Source organism: Myxine glutinosa, chromosome 1 (assembly GCF_964187855.1).
Source record: "Myxine glutinosa chromosome 1, kmMyxGlut1.1, whole genome shotgun sequence".
Lineage (NCBI taxonomy): Eukaryota > Metazoa > Chordata > Myxini > Myxiniformes > Myxinidae > Myxine > Myxine glutinosa.
In genome coordinates, this window is record NC_136261.1 from 24086604 (window position 1) to 24100501 (window position 13898).

The 13898-nt window shown below is 44.3% G+C and overlaps 2 protein-coding genes across 2 annotated transcripts in view; one reads left to right on the forward strand and one right to left on the reverse strand.

Moving 5' to 3' along the window:
• LOC137416116 (carnitine O-palmitoyltransferase 2, mitochondrial-like) overlaps window positions 1-13898 on the reverse strand; it is a 1201140-nt gene that overhangs the window by 718847 nt on the left and 468395 nt on the right. The gene's annotated exons all lie outside the window — the stretch shown is intronic.
• The window catches only part of LOC137421890 (carnitine O-palmitoyltransferase 2, mitochondrial-like), a 101895-nt gene continuing 97522 nt past the window's right edge, over window positions 9526-13898 (forward strand). Inside the window, exon 1 of the mRNA XM_078769330.1 lies at window positions 9526-9738. The gene's annotated coding sequence lies outside the window, so the exon portion shown is untranslated. The remainder of the gene's footprint in view (window positions 9739-13898) is intronic.

Here is a 13898-nt window from a genome sequence, read left to right on the forward strand (position 1 = left end):
CTTAACCTGCACCCCTACCAAAGGGGGGTCTCTGCCTTGGTCGAACTTCATGTTAAGGTGTATAAATAGCTCTGCATAGCGTTTCGTGGGGGCAGACTACCACCCCGAACTCAAACCTTTTCAAACAGTAGCAACTGAAAGGAATTTGGAGCAAACCAGAGGTGTGGTCCATCATGAAGAAGGGTGGCTGTCGCTGGCCGCCACCGCCAGCCGCACAACCCACCGCAGACATCCGCACGACCAACCGCAGCCATCCGCACGACCCACCGCAGCCATTCGCACGACCCATCGCAGCTAGCCGCACGACCAACCGCAGCCATCCGCACGACCCACCGCAGCTATCTGCACGACCCACTGCCACCATCCGCACGACCCACCACAGCCATCGACACCACCCACCGCAGCCATCCGCATGACCCACCGCAGCCATCCGCATGACCCACCGCAGCCATCCGCACGACCCACCACAGCCATCGGCACGACCCACCGCAGCCATCCACATGACCCTCCGCCGCCATCCGCACAACGACCGTCACCTTATGCATGGTTAATGTGCAATATTTGATGTTTAATGCACAATATTTGATGTTTAATGTACAATATTTGATGTTTAATGTTCAATATTTGATGTTTAATGTACAATATTTGATGTTTAATGTTCAATATTTGATGTTTAATGTGCAATGTTTTTATGTTTAATGTACAATATTTGATGTATAATATTTGATGTTTAATGTACAATATTTGATGTTTAATATGCAATGTTTTTATGTTTAATGTACAATATTTGATGTTTAATGTGCAATGTTTTTATGTTTAATGTACAATATTTGATGTTTAATGTGCAATCTTTTTATGTTCAATGTGTAATATTTGATGTTTAATGTGCATTATTTGATGTTTAATGTACAATATTTGATGTTTAATATTTGATGTTTAATGTACAATATTTGATGTTTAATGTACAATATTTGATGTTTAATGTGCAATGTTTTTATGTTTAATGTACAATATTTGATGTTCAATGTGCAATGTTTTTATGTTTAATGTACAATATTTGATGTTTAATGTGCAATATTTGATGTTTAATGTGCAATATTTTATGTTTACTGTACAATATTTGATGTTTAATCTACAATATTTGATGTTTAATGTACAATATTTGATGTTTAATGTACAATATTTGATGTTTAATGTGCAATGTTTTTATGTTTAATGTACAATATTTGATGTTTAATGTACAATATTTGATGTTTAATGTACAATATTTGATGTTTAATGTGCAATCTTTTTTATGTTTAATGTACAATATTTGATGTTTAATGTGCAATATTTGATGTTTAATGTACAATATTTGATGTTTCATGTGCAATATTTGATGTTTAATGTGCAATATTTGATGTTTAATGTACAATATTTGATGTTTAATGTGCAATGTTTTTATGCTTAATGTACAATATTTGATGTTTAATGTGCAGTATTTGATGTTTAATGTACAATATTTGATGTTTAATGTGCAGTATTTGATGTTTAATGTACAATATTTGATGTTTAATGTACAATATTTGATGTTTAATGTGCAATGTTTTTTATGTTTAATGTACAATATTTGATGTTCAATGTGCAATGTTTTTATGTTTAATGTGCAATATTTGATGTTTAATGTGCAATATGTGATGTTTAATGTGCAATCTTTGATGTTTAATGTACAATATTTGATGTTTAATGTGCAATGTTTTTACGTTTAATGGACAATATTTGATGTTTAATGTACAATATTTGATGTTTAAAGTACAATATTTGATGTTTAATGTACAATATTTGATGTTTAATGTGCAATGTTTTTCTGTTTAATGTACAATATTTGATGTTTAATGTGCAATATTTGATGTTTAATGTATAATATTTGATGTTTCATGTATAATATTTGATGTTTAATGTGCAATATTTGATGTTTAATGTGCAATGTTTTTATGTTTAATGTACAATATTTGATGTTTAATGTACAATGTTTTTATGTTTAATGTACAATATTTGATGTTTAATGTGCATTATTTGATGTTTAATGTGCAATATTTGATGTTTAATGTACAATATTTGATGTTTAATGTATAATATTTGATGTTTAATGTGCAATGTTTTTATGTTTAATGTACAATATTTGATGTTTAATGTGCATTATTTGATGTTTAATGTGCAATATTTGATGTTTAATGTACAATATTTGATGTTTAATGTGCAATATTTGATGTTTAATGTGCAATGTTTTTATGTTTAATGTACAATATTTGATGTTTAATGTGCAATATTTGATGTTTAATGTACAATATTTGATGTTTAATGTGCAATATTTGATGTTTAATGTGCAATGTTTACTGTACAATATTTGATGTTTAATGTACAATATTTGATGTTTAATGTACAGTATTTGATGTTTAATGCACAATATTTGATATTTAATGTGCAATGTTTTTATGTTTAATGTACAATATTTGATGTTTAATGTGCAATATTTGATGTTTAATGTTCAATATTTGATGTTTAATGCACAATATTTGATGTTTAATGTGCAATATTTGATGTTTAATGTATAATATTTGATGTTTAATGTATAATATTTGATGTTTAATGTGCAATATTTGATGTTTAATGTGCAATGTTTTTATGTTTAATGTACAATATTTGATGTTTAATGTACAATATTTGATGTTTAATGTACAGTATTTGATGTTTAATGCACAATATTTGATATTTAATGTGCAATATTTGATGTTTAATGTTCAATATTTGATGTTTAATGCACAATATTTGATGTTTAATGTGCAATATTTGATGTTTAATGTATAATATTTGATGTTTAATGTATAATATTTGATGTTTAATGTGCAATATTTGATGTTTAATGTGCAATGTTTTTATGTTTAATGTACAATATTTGATGTTTAATGTACAATATTTGATGTTTAATGTACAGTATTTGATGTTTAATGCACAATATTTGATATTTAATGTGCAATGTTTTTATGTTTGATGTACAATATTTGATGTTTATTGTGCAATATTTGATGTTTAATGTTCAATATTTGATGTTTAATGCACAATATTTGATGTTTAATGTGCAATATTTGATGTTTAATGTATAATATTTGATGTTTAATGTATAATATTTGATGTTTAATGTGCAATATTTGATATTTAATGTGCAATGTTTTTATGTTTAACGTACAATATTTGATGTTTAATGTACAATATTTGATGTTTAATGTACAATATTTGATGTTTCATGGACAATATTTGATGTTTAATGTATACTTTTTGATGTTTAATGTGCAATGTTTTTATGTTTAATGTACAATATTTGATGTTTAATGTGCAATATTTGATGTTTAATGTGCAATATTTGATGTTTAATGTGCAATATTTGATGTTTAATGTGCAATATTTGATGTTTAATGTGCAATGTTTTAATGTTTAATTTACAATATTTGATGTTTAATGTGCAATATTTGATCTTTAATGTACAATATTTGATGTTTAATGTGCAATATTTGATGTTTAATGTGCAATGTTTTTATGTTTAATGTACAATATTTGATGTTTAATGTACAATATTTGATGTTTAATGTACAATATTTGATGTTTAATGTACAATATTTGATGTTTAATGTGCAATGTTTTTATGTTTAATGTGCAATATTTGATGTTTAATGTGCAATATTTGATGTTTAATGTACAATATTTGATGTTTAATGTGCAATATTTGATGTTTAATGTGCAATATTTGATGTTTAATGTTCAATATTTGATGTTTAATGTGCAATGTTTTTATGTTTAATGTGCAATATTTGATGTTTAATGTGCAGTATTTGATGTTTAATGTACAATATTTGATGTTTAATATTTGATGTTTAATGCACAATATTTGATGTTTAATGTGCAATGTTTTTATGTTTAATGTACAATATTTGATGTTTAATGTACAATATTTGATGTTTAATGTGCAATGTTTTTATGTTTAATGTGCAATATTTGATGTTTAATGTACAATATTTGATGTTTAATGTTCAATATTTGATGTTTAATGTGCAATGTTTTTATGTTTAATGTGCAATATTTGATGTTTAATGTGCAGTATTTGATGTTTAATGTACAATATTTGATGTTTAATATTTGATGTTTAATGTACAATATTTGATGTTTAATGTGCAATATTTGATGTTTCATGTGCAATATTTGATGTTTAATGTTCAATATTTGATGTTTAATGTGCAATGTTTTTATGTTTAATGTGCAATATTTGATGTTTAATGTTCAGTATTTGATGTTTAATGTACAATATTTGATGTTTAATGTGCAATGTTTTTATGTTTAATGTACAATATTTGATGTTTAATGTGCAATATTTGATGTTTAATGTTCAATATTTTATGTTTAATGTACAATATTTGATGTTTAATGTTCAGTATTTGATGTTTAATGTACAATATTTTATGTTTAATGTACAATATTTGATGTTTAATGTTCAGTATTTGATGTTTAATGTACAATATTTTATGTTTAATGTACAATATTTGATGTTTAATGTGCAATATTTGATGTTTAATGTTCAATATTTTATGTTTAATGTGCAATATTTGATGTTTAATGTTCAGTATTTGATGTTTAATGTACAATATTTGATGTTTAATGTACAATATTTGATGTTTAATGCACAATATTTGATATTTAATGTGCTAAAGCGCGGCGTTACGCGCGCTGCTTGTGAGCAAGGAGGAAGCGGACAAGCGGTAACATATAAATGTCTTTATTGTAAGACTACACTGTAACACTGTACTGTCCCGGGCTGGGCGCCCGGTGTATATCATGAGGCCACGCCTACCCCTGGTGCGTGGCCACCGCCCGCTTGGTGCGCGGAATGATGTCACCACGCCAGTGGGCTTTTGTGTCCGCCACACGTGCCCCCCCAGAATTCCCGCGCACCTGGAGGGCCAGTTTGCGGGGCAGACGAATGACCCGGCCGAAGCGCCCCCTGGCGATCGGCGGCGTCCGGGGTGCAGGGATGCCAGGTGGGATGCCCCTGGCTGCCCCTGGGATGGGTGCAGGACCGGGGGGCGGCGTGGCGGCGGGGCTGGGCGGTGCCGGGGGTCCGCCCGCAGGAGGTCGGCCCCGACGTGGGGGTCGGGCCACTGGCGGTGGATGGTCCACATCGAGGTGGGCTGGCTTGAGGCGGTCTACCGAAACGCGGTCAGGAGTACCGCCGATGTCCAGGGTGAAGTGCTTCGCCCCGGTCTCCAGCACGCGGAAAGGCCCGTCGTATGGGGGCCGCAGTGGTGTCCGATGGGCATCGTGGCGGACGAAGACGTACTCCGCCGTGCGAAGCTCCGGGGCGACATGCGTCGGTGGTTGCCCGTGGCATGCCGTTGGCACCGGGGCGAACCTCTGGGCGGTCTCTTGCAGAGCGGAGCGCTGCTGTGCCGCGGACCATGGTGCCGTGGAGTCGGGGAGGAACTCGCCCGGCACCCGCAGCGGTTGCCCGAAGACCAACTCCGCCGCGGATGCGCGCAGGTCCTCCTTGGGCGCCGTCCGGAGGCCCAGCAGGACCCAGGGGAGCCTGTCGACCCAGCCGCCGTCGCGGAGGGTGGCCCGGAGCGCGGCCTTCAATGAGCGGTGAAATCGCTCACACAGGCCGTTAGCCTGGGGGTGGTAGGCCGTGGTTCGGTGCAGCCGGACCCCGAGCCCCTGCGCAACCGCCCCCCAGAGCTCCGAGGTGAACTGGGGGCCGCGGTCGGATGAGATGTCTGAGGGGGCGCCGAACCGGGCGACCCAGGTGGCGATGAAAGCCTGCGCGACATCGGCCGCCGTTGTCGACGCCAAGGGCACGGCCTCCGGCCACCGGGTGGTGCGGTCCACCATGGTGAGGACGTAGGTGAAACCCCGGGAGGGGGGCAGAGGTCCCACCAGGTCCACGTGGACGTGGTCAAACCGGCGTTCCGGCACCGTGAACGGGGCCAACGGGGCCTGGGTGTGCCGGTGCACCTTGGCGCGCTGGCACGCGAGGCACGTCCTGGCCCAGCCGCGGACGGCCTTCCGGAGGCCATGCCAGACGAACTTGTCGGCGATCAGCCTTTGGGAGGCCCTCGCGCCCGGGTGGGACAAGCCGTGGATGGCGTCAAACACCTGGCGCTGCCAGCCCGCGGGCACGATGGGGCGAGGACGCCCGAGAGAGACGTCACACAAGAGGGCCGCGCCCGCGCCGTCGAACGGCACCTCGGTGACGCGGAGGCCCGTGACGGCGGTCCGCAAGGCCTGGACGTCGGGGTCAGCGGCCTGGTCCGCTGCCATCCGGGCATAGTCGATGCCGAGGTGGACTGCGTGGGCGACGGCCCGGGAAAGGCAATCCGCCACCGGGTTGTCCTTCCCCGCGACGTGCTGGATGTCCGTCGTGTACTCGGACACGGCCGAGAGGTGACGCTGCTGCCGGGCCGACCACGGCTCGGTGACCTTGCCCATCGCGAAGATCAACGGCTTGTGGTCGACGAAGGCAGTGAACGCACGGCCCTCGAGCAGATGGCGGAAGTGCCTGACCGCCAAGTGAAGTCCGAGCAACTCGCGGTCAAAGGTACTGTAACGGCGTTCGGGCGGGCGAAGCTGCCGGCTAAAGAACGCCAGCGGTTGCCAAGCTCCACGCACCCATTGCTCGTGCACCGCGCCCACCACGTAGTCCGAGGCATCGGTGGTGAGGGCGATCGGTGCATCGGGCGCCGGGTGCGCGAGCATGGTGGCGTTAGCTAAGGCGAGCTTCGCGCCCGTGAACGCCGTGTCCATCTGCTCGGTCCAGGTAACGTCGCCTTTGCCCGGCTTACCTCGGAGAGCTTCGTGCAGGGGGCGCAGGAGCTGGGCGATACGGGGCAGGAACCGATGGTAAAAGTTCACCATGCCCAGGAACTCCTGCAGCCCTCTGATCGTGCGGGGGCGCGGAAACCCCTTCACCGCCTCCACCTTGGCCGGCAGGGGGACGGCTCCGTGCCTGGTGACACGGTGCCCCAGAAAATCGATTGTGGTGGCGCCGAACCGGCACTTTGCGGGGTTCACAATTAGGCCATGCTGGCCCAGGCGTTCGAAGAGCGTGCGGAGGTGGCGTAGGTGCTCTTCGCGGGACGCACTGGCGACGAGGATATCGTCCAGGTAGACAAAGACAAAATCCAAGTCGCGCAGGACGCTGTCCATCAGTCGCTGGAACGCCTGAGCCGCATTCTTCAGACCGAAGGGCATGCGCAGGAACTCGAAGAGTCCGAATGGCGTGATGACCGCCGTCTTCGGGACGTCCTCCGGCCTGACGGGGACCTGATGGTAGCCGCGTATGAGGTCCACCTTCGAGAAGAAGGACCTGCCCGCCAAACGGGCGGAAAAGTCCTGAATGTGGGGGACGGGGTAGCGGTCGGGAGTCGTAGCGTCATTGAGACGGCGATAGTCCCCGCACGGTCGCCATCCCCCGCCGGGCTTCGGCACGATGTGCAGCGGCGACGCCCAAGCGCTCTCTGAGCGCCGCACGATGCCGAGTCGCTCCAGGGTAGCGAACTCCGCTTTTGCCACTGCCAGCTTCGTCGGCTCGAGGCGGCGTGCCCGGGCGTAGACCGGTGGCCCGACCGTGGGGATGTGATGGGCCACCCCGTGCTTGACGGCCCCCGCCGAGAAGGTGGGCCGCGTGAGGGCCGGGAAGCCGGCGAGGAGGCGGGTGAATGCGTCCGCTGCCGGAAGCGTACAGCCCAACGTGGCCGGAACCGAATCGTTCGGCAAGCCGCTTGGCAAGCCGCTCGTTGAGCTGGGCAACGCGCAAGCGAGCGAGCTGAACGTCTCGGCCTGGACAAGCCGTCTGCGCTTGACGTCGACCAGGAGCCCATTAGCGCACAGGAAGTCCGCGCCAAGCAGTGCCATGGGCACGTCGGCAGTGACGAACGTCCATCGGAAAACCTGCCCTCCAAACCGCAGAGAGAGGCAGCGTTTTCCGTACGTACGGATGGGTGTCCCGTTCGCGGCAAGCAGCGCGGGGCCCCTACCCGCGGCGTGCTTGTCTGACGTGCCGGCGGGAATGACACTCACCTGTGCTCCCGTGTCGCACAGGTAACGTAGCCCGGAGAAGGTGTCCGTTATGAACAGCAGGCTGTTCGAACGGCCGGCGCTCATCGCCACTATTGAGCGCCGGCCCGGGCGTTTCCCGACCCGTGGAAGGAGCACGGCGGATGACACCGCCGAGCTTCGTGGCCGAACTTGGTGTGGAACCAGCACCAGGTGGTGGAGCTGGAGGAGCGCGGCTGGCTCCGCCAGGCCGGTGGAGTTGGCGGGTTTCCCCGCGGTGGCGGTTTTCGCCGCGGCGGTGGGCGGGGCGTGGCGGCGCTCACGAGGCGCGTATCAGCGTGCTGCTGAACATCAGCGTGCTGCTGAACATCAGCGTCGAGGGCCGTGAAGACCACGCCGACGCTCGCCCGCGTGTCCGAAGCGGCGAAATACCTGTCCGCCTCGGCTGCCAATGCTCGGGGTTCCGTTAGCTCGGTCCCGGCCAACGCAAGGCGAACCTGCGCTGGAAGTTGGCGCCGGAAAAGCGCCCGGAATAGCGAACCGCGGGCTTCGTCGTCCAACAGTGACAGCATATGGTCCATTCGGACCGACGGGCGCGTCTCACCGAGCTCGGGGAGATCCAGGAGGCGATCGGCACGTGCGTCGTCCGTGAGGCCGAACGTGGCTAGGAGTAGCCGCTTGAGTGTCTCGTACTTGTGGCCGTCCGGTGGGTGGCGAAGGACGGACACAACTCGAGCGGCCGTGCCGGGCCCGAGGGAGGCGACGACATGGCAGTAGCGCAGGTCGTCGTTGGTGAGGCGCCGAAGCTGAAACTGGGCTTCGGCTTGAACGAACCAGACCTCGGCCTGGGCCTCCCAAAACTCGGGAAGTTTAATCGCCAATGCCATGGCGTCGTGTTCGGAAGGATCGCTTCGGCGGATCCAACGTCGAGGGTCACCAGTAAAGCGCGGCGTTACGCGCGCTGCTTGTGAGCAAGGAGGAAGCGGACAAGCGGTAACATATAAATGTCTTTATTGTAAGACTACACTGTAACACTGTACTGTCCCGGGCTGGGCGCCCGGTGTATATCATGAGGCCACGCCTACCCCTGGTGCGTGGCCACCGCCCGCTTGGTGCGCGGAATGATGTCACCACGCCAGTGGGCTTTTGTGTCCGCCACAGTGCAATGTTTTTATGTTTAATGTACAATATTTGATGTTTAATGTACAATATTTGATGTTTAATGTACAATATTTGATGTTCAATGTAAAATATTTGATGTTTAATGTACAATATTTGATGTTTAATGTTCAATATTTGATGTTTAATATTCAATATTTGATGTTTAATGTTTGATGTTTAATGTACAGGGACTGAGCGATCGAACTATAATATAATTTTACTTTGTTTCGAACTCCGAGGTGTATAGCAGTTGTAATGTTAGCTGAACAAAAGGCGTTTTCCACCTTTACTCTTCAATATTGCTTCGAAGAACTTGGTACGTTATAAAGTGGTTTTGTGAACGAACAACTAACTGTGTAATACAAATGTATTTATATCGTTTCGTGTGAAGGAGTTTAAGTGAAGTCTGGCTGATGCTTTCATATGTCAAAACAAGACCGGCACTCGGTGGGGTCCGTGCCGATGCCACGTTGAACATCAACAAGACCGGCACTCGGTGGGGTACGTACCTTCGCCAGGATGAACAGTTTATGTTTTGTATCCACTGATAGGCCGGATCTGGATTCGGACCTGAACCAAAATCGAATCACTTGTTCTTGTCACCAAACCAACTCGTCCACAACTATTTGAAACATCGCGCCATCTATCGTTTTGGCCCTATCACAGTATCACAGTATCACTCAATGGTGAAATCACTTTAGAAAATAGAAATACCGGTATCTCTTATCTGGATTAGGATGTGGATCTTCACCAAAATCGAATCAATTTTTCCTTGTCACAAACCCAACCTGTCCACCAAATTTCGTCCGAAACCGTCCTCAACGTTTTGAGATATCTTGCTCACAGATACATAGACAGACAGACAGGGGTGAAAACAAAACCTCCGTCCACCTTTGGTGGCGGAGGCAAAAAAAAAAGTTATCGTATCCAGATCCGGATATTCACCAAAATCCAATCAATTTGGCCATGGTCGACGCAACCTGTTCCCTAAGTTTCATTTGAATCCGTCCATAACTTTTTGAGATACCATGATATACAGTGTATTCAGAAAGTATTCAGACCCCTTCACGTTTTTCACATTTTGTTATGTTGCAACCTTATGCTAAAATCGTTTAAATTCCTTTTTTCCCTCATCAATCTACACTCAATACCCCATAATGACAAAGAGAAAACAGGATTTTAGAAAGTTTTGCAAATTTATTAAAAAGAAAAACTGAAATATCACATTGACATAAGTATTCATACCCTTTGCTGTAACACTTGAAATTTAGCTCAAGTGCCTCCCATTTCTCTTGATCATCTTTGAGATGTTTATACACCTTGATTGGAGTCCACCTGTGGTAAATTCAATTGATTGGACATGATTTGGAAAGGCACACACCTGTCTATATAAGGTCTCACAGCTGACAATGCATATCAGAGCAAAAACCAAGCCATGAGGTCGAAGGAACTGCCTGCAGAGCTCAGAGCCAGGATTGTGTCGAGGCACAGATCTGGGGAAGCCGACAAAAAAAATTCTGCTGCATCGAAGGTTCCCAAGAGCACAGTGGCCTCCATAATTCTTAAATGGAAGAAGTTTGGAACAACCAGGACTCTTCCTAGAGCTGGCCGCCCAGCCAAACCGAGCAATCGGGGGAGAAGGGCCTTGGTAAGAGAGGTAACCAAGACCCGATGGTCACTGGCTGAGCTCCAGAGATCCTGTGTGGAGATGGGAGAAACTTCCAGAAGGACAACCATCACTGCAACACTCCACCGATCTGAGCTTTATGGCAGAGTGGCCAGACGGAAGCCTCTCCTCAGTGAAAGACACATGAAAGCCCGCTTGGAGTTTGCACAAAAAGCACCTAAAGGCCTTTCAGACTGTGAGAAACAAGATTCTGTGGTCTGATTAAACCAAGATTGAACTGTTTGACCTTGAATTGAGCTTTGACCTTTTGACCTCAAAAATAGTTGGATTCCCAATTCATTGATGCACTTTGTAATTGCTGTTTTGTTTTCAAGTTTAGAGTTTTCAAGTTAAATTTTCAAGCTGGCCACCAAAGCCAGTCGCCGCCCGGGCATCTTCCGTCGTGCAAAGTCCTTCCTTGGCACACCTGAGCTCCTCACCACATACAAAGTTTTCATCTGCAGCTCAATGGAATACTGCTCTCCCCTCTGGGCTGGTGGTCCTGCCTCACACCTTGCTCGTCTTCACGCTGTTGAAACCAAAGCATTCAGAATCATTGGAATCTCCTGCGATGAAGCTAACTCCATGGGCCTTTCACTCACTCACCGCAGGCAGGTTGGAGGTCTTTCTGTCTTCTACCGACTCCTCTCAGGCCTAGCTCTCCCAGCTCTGCTTGTGCTTTGTCCCCCAAATATTCCTTCAGGACGCACAAGATCTGGCAGCAACCCAGTTCTGGTGAAACTGCCAAAATAATGACCCTCTGCTCACCTTCTCTCTTTAATTCCTCTTTTTCCCCACCTCTGGAACAAACTCCCTCACTCTCTTCCATCCCACTCCTTCCTTCAGGTCTTTGAAACAGCTGTCCGCCACCATAACAATCTTCCCCCGTCCAAAACCTTGATCTTTTCTACCCCCGTTAAAACACCCCAAATAAACCTCTTTCAATCTCCAACTTCTTTCCTGAAATGCCTCGTAGTGTTAATTTGCTTTATACCGTGTCATCCCCTCCCCTCCCCTCAAGCCCTCTCCCTTTCACAGATCTACCGACATCACTGTTCTCTCCTGTTGTTGTGCTTGTATGTTTCCCTCTCTCTCCCCGTCTTGTCTCCCGCTCCCTTTATTGCATGTTTTATGTGTCCGTGCATGTTTTCGTGTTTAATGTGTTAGCTCTTACACGAACCTTGACTCTGTATACAAAAATGGGTGGGAAAGTGATGATTTTTCAGATGAAAATTGATGATTTTGGAAGTTTGACCTTGAGTTGACCTTTGACCTTTTGATCTCAAAAATAGTTGGTTTCCCAATTTAGTGACTCAATATACAAATGCTATACAATTTTCAAGTCAATCAGATGAAAATGACAATTTTAGAAATTTGACCTCAAAATGACCCTTTGAACTTTGACCCAAAAATCAATAGGTTTCTTCTTCCTTATGACCCACTCTACTATCTGGCGAAGTTTCGTGAAAACCGTTTTAAAATGGTGACCTGTCGGCAATTGACTGAGAGAGAGACGAACAGACAGACAGACAAACAGACATAATGAAAAATCACTCAGAGCAACACCTGGAAAAAGAGAACAAAGTAGAATGGCAGTCAGTAGAGCATCCTTTTGACCTGAAAAATAATTGGTGGTTGAATTTAGTGACCTGATATGCAAATAGTCTTCAAATTTTTAAGTTAATCGGATGAAAATTGACAATTTTAGAAATTTGGCCTATGTTGACCTTTTGGCCTAAGTTGACCTCAAATATAATTGGTGGTTGGTTTCACTAAGCTGATATGAAAATCCTATTCAAATTTCAAGTCAATTGGATGAAAATTTAGCATTTTAGAAATCTCACCTTTAAGTTGTTGACCTTTTGGCCTCTGCTGACCTAAATAATTGGTCAAATTCAATGACCAAATGTGCAAATCCTCTTCTTAAAAGAATCCTCAAATCAAAGCCTTAAATCCTCCTCAGTTAAAACAAAACCATGCCTCTGCAGTGACGACATGTGGTGAGGCTAGCGCAGCGAGCCGATCCAGGGTATTCATGTTACAAAACAAATGGCGAGCAGTAATGACAAAACTAAATAACTCGCAGAAAATCTGTGATAATATATCCGAGACCTCAGAGTAAAACTCTTCAGGGAAGATGTGGAATGTCCATGAATCAAAGAGTGTCCAACATCTAATGTGGAATGTGGATGTGGAATGTCTAACATCTCTGGCGAGCGAAAGCACTGGTGAAATGTTCAAGTGATAAAGTAAAATCCACAACCAGTCACGTAAAAGGTGTTCCTGGAAAATGATGTTGCGTCGGGTACCTCTAATTTGGCAGAACGTAAAATTGAGTTCTTTTGAAGAACGCGCGTCCCTCCCTCATCTCCAAACCATCATCTGCAGTGAGAATTGTCCTCTCTCGTCTAATCGGTGACGTCATTCTCTTCGAAGAAGATCGGCCGAGAAAATTTAAAAATTTCCTTTTCCCTTTCTGAAACCAAGCCTAGAAAGAGCACCTCGAAAGAAAAGCACCGAAAAAGTGGAAAAGCACCTAGAAAGAAAAGCACCTCGAAAGTGGAAAAAGTGGAAAAAGCACCTAGAAAGAAAAGCACCTCGAAAGTGGAAAAAGTGGGAAAAGCACCTAGAAAGAAAAGCACCAAAAAAGTGGAAAAACACCTCGAAAGAAAAGCACAAAAAATGTGGAAAAAGTGGAAAAGCACCCAGAAAGTGGAAAAAGTGGAAATAAAATCATCGAGAAATAAAAGCACCTCGAAAGTGGAAAAAGTGGAAAATCACCTGGAAATAAAAGCACCTCGAAAGTGGAAAAAGTGGAAAAAGCACCTGGAAAGAAAAGCACCTCGGAAGTGTAAAAAGTGTAAAAAATCACCGATAAAGAAAAGCACCTAGAAAGTGGAAAAATTGGAAAAAGCACCTGGAAAGAAAAGCACCTCGGAAGTGGAAAAAGTGGAAAAAAATCACCGAGAAAGCAAAAACGATGATTGCTCGTCAA